Consider the following 9174-nt stretch of genomic DNA (forward strand, 5'->3'; position numbering starts at 1 on the left):
CCCGTCAGGAAGTCCAGTACCCAGTTGCACAGGGCGGGGTCGAGACCCAGGGTCTCGAGCTTGATGACGAGCTTGGAGGGTACTATGGTGTTGAATGCCGAGCTGTAGTCGATGAACAGCATTCTCACATAGGTATTCCTCTTGTCCAGATGGGTTAGGGCAGTGTGCAGTGTGGTTGAGATTGCATCGTCTGTGGACCTATTTGGGCGGTAAGCAAATTGGAGTGGGTCTAGGGTGTCAGGTAGGGTGGAGGTGATATGGTCCTTGACTAGTCTCTCAAAGCACTTCATGATGACGGAAGTGAGTGCTACGGGGCGGTAGTCGTTTAGCTCAGTTACCTTAGCTTTCTTGGGAACAGGAACAATGGTGGCCCTCTTGAAGCATGTGGGAACAGCAGACTGGTATAGGGATTGATTGAATATGTCCGTAAACACACCGGCCAGCTGGTCTGCGCATGCTCTGAGGGCGCGGCTGGGGATGCCGTCTGGGCCTGCAGCCTTGCGAGGGTTAACACGTTTAAATGTCTTACTCACCTCGGCTGCAGTGAAGGAGAGACCGCATGTTTTCGTTGCAGGCCGTGTCAGTGGCACTGTATTGTCCTCAAAGCGGGCAAAAAGTTATTTAGTCTGCCTGGGAGCAAGACATCCTGGTCCGTGACTGGGCTGGATTTCTTCCTGTAGTCCGTGATTGACTGTAGACCCTGCCACATGCCTCTTGTGTCTGAGCCGTTGAATTGAGATTCTACTTTGTCTCTGTACTGACGCTTAGCTTGTTTGATAGCCTTGCGGAGGGAATAGCTGCACTGTTTCTATTCGGTCATGTTACCAGACACCTTGCCCTGATTAAAAGCAGTGGTTCGCGCTTTCAGTTTCACGCGAATGCTGCCATCAATCCACGGTTTCTGGTTAGGGAATGTTTTAATCGTTGCTATGGGAACGACATCTTCAACGCACGTTCTAATTAACTCGCACACCGAATCAGCGTATTCGTCAATATTGTTATCTGACGCAATACGAAACATCTCCCAGTCCACGTGATGGAAGCAGTCTTGGAGTGTGGAGTCAGCTTGGTCGGACCACCGTTGGACAGACCTCAGCGTGGGAGCCTCTTGTTTTAGTTTCTGTCTGTAGACAGGGATCAACAAAATGGAGTCGTGGTCAGCTTTTCCGAAAGGGGGGCGGGGCAGGGCCTTATATGCGTCGCGGAAGTTAGAGTAACAATGATCCAAGGTCTTTCCACCCCTGGTTGCGCAATCGATATGCTGATAAAATTTAGGGAGTCTTGTTTTCAGATTAGCCTTGTTAAAATCCCCAGCTACAATGAATGCGTCGATTATCTGTAGACCCTGGCACATGGGGCTCCCGAGTGGCACAGTGGTCTAAGGCACTGCATCTCAGTGCTTGAGGCGTCACTACAGACACCCTGGTTTGAATCCAGGCTGTATCACAACCGGCCATGATTGAGAGTCCAATAGGGCAGTGCTTAATTGGCCCAGCATTTGGCCGATGTAGACTATCATTGTAAATAAGAATTTGTTCTTAAATTACTTGCCTAGTTAAATAAATAAAATGTAAAAAACATACGTCTTGTGTCTGAGCTGTTGAATTGCAACTCCACTTTGTCTCTGCACTGACATTTTGCCTGTTTGATTGTCTGACGGAGGGAATAACTACACTCTTTGTATTCATCCATATTCCTTGTCACCTTGCCATGGTAAAATGTGGTGGTTCGCGCTTTCAGTTTTGTGTGAATGCTTCTGGTTTCTGGTTTGGGTAGGTTTTAATAGTCACAGTGTGTATAACATCTCCGAAACACTTCCTGATGAACTCCGTCACTGTATCCGTGTCTTCGTCGATGTTATTCTCAGAGGCTACCCGGAACATATCTCAGTCCGAGTGATCAAAACAATCTTGAAGCATGGATCCTGATTAGTCAGACCAGCGTTGAGTAGACCTTATAACGTGTACTTCCTTTTTGAGTTTCTGCCTTTAGGAAGGGAGTAGCAAAATGGAGTTGTGATTAGATTTGCTGAAGGGTGGGCATTTGTAGGCATTTCGAAAAAGTTGAGTAGTAGTGGTTCAAAGTTTTTCCAGAGTGAGTACTACAGTCAATGTGTTGTTATCACTTCGGTAGCGTTTTCCTCAAATTTGCTTTGTTAAAATCCCCAGCTACAATAAATGTTGCCTCTGGATATGTGGTTTCCAGTTCGCATAAAGTCCAGTGCAGTTCTTTGAGGGCTGTAGTGGTATCGGCTTGAGGGGTAAATACACGGCTGTGACTATAACCGAAAATAATTATCTTGGGAGGTAATACGGTTGGCATTTGATTGTGAGGTATTCTAGGTCGGGTGAATTGGTACAGATAGCCCAATTAAGTAGCACTTTAAAGTAATTTTTACTTAAGTATTTTACACCACAGATATTTTAATTAAAGAAAGATTTAGAAAAAGCAGAGAACCACTCACCAAACAGGCTGTAGGGAGATGTAAAGCCAACAGTACTTCATCACCGGCCAGGGACGATACCCAGTCATATCTTCTATGTTGCCATAGAGACGATCTGCTCCTGTAAGTAAACAGTATAATACAGAGTCTGGGTCTACTAACTTTACACCAGCAAATTCAGGAAATTAATTTCTATGATTTTCGGTCTGTGAATTATTACATTCTTGCACTGAATTTACTCAGAGGGATGCTTTTAAAGGTTTAAAAACAAAGTATTTTATGACCCCCAAAATGTTCAACCAAAAGGTTCAGCTAGGTTGAGTAAGACTGACAACCAAGATGACAACCAAGATGGCATAGAAGTTCAGACGTCTTTTGTCCTCGTCTTGTCGTGTCCTGTATATATATATATTTACAACTTTTTTCACATACATTTTATTTTTATTTTCCATCAACTCATCTTCAAAACACTCTCATGCAACCCGACTCACCAATTTATATTTATAAAAAAGTATTATTTACCTCAAATCTGTAATCCTCCAAAAAGCTAGCCAGAAACTCCAAGAAGCTAGCCTGAAACTAGCCAGAAGCTAGCCAGGAGCTAGCCAGAAGCTAGCCCAGAAGCTAATCCAGAAGCTAGTTCAGAAGCTAGTTCAGAAGCTAGTTAGCTTCTTTACTGGCAAATCGTTAGTATTCAGCTAACCACGGTTTGTGGTCATCAGCTATCCTTTAGCTCGAAAATCTATCGCCAGTTTTGTACGGCGCAGCGCGGCTCGGAACGGAACATACCGGACCAATTTTTCTCTCCATGTCCCTGGATTTCAACTGCTCTCTGGACATTCATACCCGGATCTCACAGCTAGCTAGCTGCTATCCGTGTGACTATCGGCTTTCGTCGATTCCGGAGCAAGCATCAATTATTCCGGAGCTGGCCAGCTCCGTCAATCACTCCTGAGTTCCATCAATCACTCCTGGGCTGCAGTCACCTATCCGGACCCGTTTTACTGCCTACGCGGAGCCCCACCGGGCCTTCACAACTGGACTGCCGACGTTATCTACCCGAAGGAGATCCGGCTGGCTCCTCCGTCGCGACGTTACCTGAACGCCCATCTGCGGCCTGCTAACCGTTAGCTGTCTTACCGGCTGCTATCTGAATAGACAATCGGACAATTTATTTATTTTTATTATTATGATGTTTTCTTCTTGGGCCTCTATAACTATATCTATTGTTTTTATTTTTGTTGTTGTTGTAGAGGGGATTAATCCAAATCACACCACACGGAACCCCACTAATCTACTGACGGAACGCAAGAGGTGGCTAACAACAGACCTCCATCCTATGCTAGCTTGCTACCGATGGCATGGCAAGCTGTCTAAATCGCCGTGACCCCCAACTAACCTCTCCACTCACTGGACCCTTTTGATCACTCGACTAAGCATGCCTCTCCTTAATGTCAATATGTCTTGTCCATTGCTGTTCTGGTTAGTGTTTATTGGCTTATTTCACTGTAGAGCCTCTAGTCCTGCTCACTATACCTTATCCAACCTATTAGTTCCACCACCCACACATGCAATGACATCTCCTGGTTTCAATGATGTTTCTAGAGACAATATCTCTCTCTTCATCACTCAATACCTAGGTTTACCTCCACTGTATTCACATCCTACCATACCTTTGTCTGTACATTATACCTTGATGCTATTTTATCGCCCCCAGAAACCTCCTTTTACTCTCCGTTCCAGACTTCTAGACAACCAATTCTTATTGCTTTTAGCCGCACCCTTATTCTACTCCTCCTATGTTCCTCTGGCAATGTAGAGGTGAATCCAGGCCCTGCAGTGCCTAGCTCCACTCCTATTCCCCAGGCGCTCTCTTTTGACAACTTCTGTAACCGTAATAGCCTTGGTTTCATGCATGTTAACATTAGAAGCCTCCTCCCTAAGTTTGTTCTATTCACTGCTTTAGCACACTCTGCCAACCCGGATGTTCTAGCTGTGTCTGAATCCTGGCTTAGGAAGACCACCAAAAATTCAGAAAATTTAATTCCAAACTACAACATTTTCAGACAAGATAGAACTGCCAAAGGGGACAGTGTTGCAATCTACTGCAAAGATAGCCTGCAGAGTTCTGTCCTACTATCCAGGTCTGTACCCAAACAATTTGAACTTCTACTTTTAAAAATCCACCTCTCTAAAAACAAGTCTCTCACCGTTGCCGCCTGCTATAGACCACCCTCTGCCCCCAGCTGTGCTCCGGACACCATATGTGAACTGATTGCCCCCCATCTATCTTCAGAGCTCGTGCTGCTAGGCGACCTAAACTGGAACATGCTTAACACCCCAGCCATCCTACAATCTAAACTTGATGCCCTCAATCTCACAGAAATGATCAATGAACCTACCAGGTACCTCCCCAAAGCCTTAAACACAGGCACCCTCATAGATATCATCCTAACCAACTTCCCCTCTAAATACACCTCTGCTGTCTTCAACCAAGATCTCAGTGATCACTGCCTCATTGACTGCATCCGTAATGGGTCAGCGGTCAAACGACCTCCACTCATCACTGTAAAACGCTCCCTGAAACACTTCAGCGAGCCGGCCTTTCTAATCGACCCGGCCGGGGTATCCTGGAAGGATATTGATCTCATCTCGTCAGTAGAGGATGCCTGGATATTTTTTTTAAATGCCTTCCTAACCATCTTAAATAAACATGCCCCATTCAAGAAATTTAGAACGAGGAACAGATATAGCCCTTGGTTCTCCCCAGACCTGACTGCCCTTACCCAACACAAAAACATCCTATGGCGTTCTGCATTAGCATCGAACAGCCCCCGTGATATGCAGCTGTTCAGGGAAGCTAGAAACCATTATACACAGGCAGTTAGAAAAGCCAAGGCTAGCTTTTTCAAGCAGAAATTTGCTTCCTGCAACACTAACTCAAAAAAGTTCTGGGACACTGTAAAGTCCATGGAGAATAAGAACACCTCCTCCCAGCTGCCCACTGCACTGAAGATAGGAAACACTGTCACCACTGATAAATCCACCATAATTGAGAATTTCAATAAGCATTTTTCTACGGCTGGCCATGCTTTCCACCTGGCTACTCCTAACCTGGTCAACACACTGCACCCCCAACAGCAACTCGCCCAAGCCTTCCCCATTTCTCCTTCTCCCAAATCCATTCAGCTGATGTTCTGAAAGAGCTGCAAAATCTGGACCCCTACAAATCAGCCGGGCTAGACAATCTGGACCCTTTCTTTCTAAAATGATCTGCCGAAATTGTTGCCACCCCTATTACTAGCCTGTTCAACCTCTCTTTCGTGTCGTCTGAGATTTCCAAAGATTGGAAAGCAGCTGCGGTCATCCCCCTCTTCAAAAGGGGGGACACTCTTGACCCAAACTGCTACAGACCTATATCTATCCTACCATGCCTTTCTAAGGTCTTCGAAAGCCAAGTCAACAAACAGATTACCGACCATTTCGAATCTCACCATACCTTCTCTGCTATGCAATCTGGTTTCAGAGCTGGTCATGGGTGCACCTCAGCCATACTCAAGGTCCTAAACGATATCTTAACCGCCATCGATAAGAAACATTACTGTGCAGCCGTATTCATTGATCTGGCCAAGGCTTTCGACTCTGTCAATCACCACATCCTCATCGGCAGACTCAACAGCCTTGGTTTCTCAAATGATTGCCTCGCCTGGTTCACCAACTACTTCTCTGATAGAGTTCAGTGTGTCAAATCGGAGGGTCTGCTGTCCGGACCTCTGGCAGTCTCTATGGGGGTGCCACAGGGTTCAATTCTTGGACCGACTCTCTTCTCTGTATACATCAATGAGGTCGCTCTTGCTGCTGGTGAGTCTCTGATCCACCTCTACGCAGACGACACCATTCTGGATACTTCTTTGGACACTGTGTTAACAACCCTCCAGGCAAGCTTCAATGCCATACAACTCTCCTTCTGTGGCCTCCAATTGCTCTTAAATACAAGTAAAACTAAATGCATGCTCTTCAACCGATCGCTACCTGCACCTACCCGCCTGTCCAACATCACTACTCTGGACGGCTCTGACTTAGAATACGTGGACAACTACAAATACTTAGGTGTCTGGTTAGACTGTAAACTCTCCTTCCAGACCCATATCAAACATCTCCAATCCAAAGTTAAATCTAGAATTGGCTTCCTATTTCGCAACAAAGCATCCTTCACTCATGCTGCCAAACATACCCTTGTAAAACTGACCATCCTACCAATCCTCGACTTTGGCGATGTCATTTACAAAATAGCCTCCAATACCCTACTCAACAAATTGGATGCAGTCTATCACAGTGCAATCCGTTTTGTCACCAAAGCCCCATATACTACCCACCATTGCGACCTGTACGCTCTCGTTGGCTGGCCCTCGCTTCATACTCGTCGCCAAACCCACTGGCTCCATGTCATCTACAAGACCCTGCTAGGTAAAGTCCCCCTTATCTCAGCTCGCTGGTCACCATAGCATCTCCCACCTGTAGCACACGCTCCAGCAGGTATATCTCTCTAGTCACCCCCAAAACCAATTCTTTCTTTGGCCGCCTCTCCTTCCAGTTCTCTGCTGCCAATGACTGGAACGAACTACAAAAATCTCTGAAACTGGAAACACTTATCTCGCTCACTAGCTTTAAGCACCAACTGTCAGAGCAGCTCACAGATTACTACACCTGTACATAGCCCACCTATAATTTAGCCCAAACAACTACCTCTCAACCTCAACTACCTCAACTACCTCTTTCCCAACTGTATTTTATTTATTTATTTATTTTGCTCCTTTGCACCCCATTATTTTTATTTCTACTTTGCACATTCTTCCATTGCAAAACTACCATTCCAGTGTTTTACTTGCTATATTGTATTTACTTTGCCACCATGGCCTTTTTTGCCTTTACCTCCCTTCTCACCTCATTTGCTCACATTGTATATAGACTTGTTTATACTGTATTATTGACTGTATGTTTGTTTTACTCCATGTGTAACTCTGTGTCGTTGTATCTGTCGAACTGCTTTGCTTTATCTTGGCCAGGTCGCAATTGTAAATGAGAACTTGTTCTCAACTTGCCTACCTGGTTAAATAAAGGTAAAATTAAAATAAATAAAAAAGAACATATAGGGTTGAATTACAGTGTCCTCTGTAATTATTGGGACAGTGAAGCATATTTTCTTCTTTTGGCTCTTTACCCCAAAAGTTTGCTTTTGAAATCAAACAATGACTTTGAAGTTAAAGTGTAGACTGTCAGCTTTAAGTTGAGGGTATTTTCATCCACATCGGGTGAATGTTTAGAAATTACAGCACATTTTGTACATAGTCCTCCCATTTTAGGGGATTATAAGTACTGGGACAAATTCAGTATGAAAATGTATGCACTCACTACTGTAAGTCACTCTGGATAGGAGCATCTGCTAAATGATGAAAATATGAATGTAAAAAAAAATAACACACAGCTGGTAAGTATTCTAGGTGCGACAAAACTAGGGCCTTTAGGACCTGTCTGGTCGACTGAGATGTCAAAGAGGCAGAGCAACGCCCTAGCATGGACAGATCTCGTCCCATTTTTAGAAACTATTGAGTCTATATGTTTGGACCCTGACAACTTGTTAATTAGAGTTACATCCAGAAGTTAAGTCTCCTCAACTTGATCAAAAGCCACATTTTTCAGTAATAGATCTAAACAAGGTTTAGTGTTGAGCGAGTGATTTGTCCCAAAAATTATCCTTTTAGTTTATTTGAAATTTAGAACCAGCCTTTTGCTAGTTACCCATTCTAAAACTGACTGGAGCTCTATGTTAAGTTTCTCAGTTATTTATTTTACTGTTGCCGCCGAAGTGTATACTGTTGAGTCGTAATCATACATAGACACACAGGCTTTATTCAAGGTCAGTGGAAGATCATTTGCCTTTTAATGGCATCAGACTGAGACTCTGCATCTGTCCTCGTGCTCCTAGACCTTAGTGCTGCTTTTGATACCATCGATCACCACATTCTTTTGGAGAGATTGGAAACCCAAATTGGTCTACACGGACAAGTTCTGGCCTGGTTTAGATATTATCTGTCGGAAAGATATCAGTTTGTCTCTATGAATGGTTTGTCCCCTGACAAATCAACTGTAAATTTCGGTGTTCCTCCTGGTTCCATTTTAGGACCACTATTGTTTTCACTATATATTTTACCTCTTGGGGATGTAATTCGAAAACATAATGTTAACTTTCACTGCTATGCGGATGACACACATTTCAATGAAACATGGTGAAGCCCCAAAATTGCCCTCGGTAGAAGCATGTGTTTCAGACATAAGGTGGTGGATGGCTGCAAACTTTCTACTTTTAAACTCGGACAAAACAGAGATGCTTGTTCTAGGTCCCAAGAAACAAAGAGATTTTCTGTTGAATCTGACAATTAATCTTAATGGTTGTACAGTCGTCTCAAATGAAACTGTGAAGGTCCTCGGCGTTACACTGGACCCTGATCTCTCTTTTGAAGAAGATATGAAGACTGTTTCAAGGACAGCTTTTTTCCATCTAGTAACATTGCAAAAATCAGAAACTTTCTGTCCAAAAATTATGCAGAAAAATGAATCCATGCTTTTGTCACTTCTAGGTTAGACTACTGCAATGCTCTACTTTCCGGCTACCCGGATAAAGCACTAAATAAACTTCAGTTAGTGCTAAATACGGCTGCTAGAATCCTGAC

This window comes from Oncorhynchus tshawytscha, linkage group LG02 (assembly GCF_018296145.1).
Source record: "Oncorhynchus tshawytscha isolate Ot180627B linkage group LG02, Otsh_v2.0, whole genome shotgun sequence".
In the NCBI taxonomy this organism is placed as follows: Eukaryota; Metazoa; Chordata; class Actinopteri; order Salmoniformes; family Salmonidae; genus Oncorhynchus; species Oncorhynchus tshawytscha.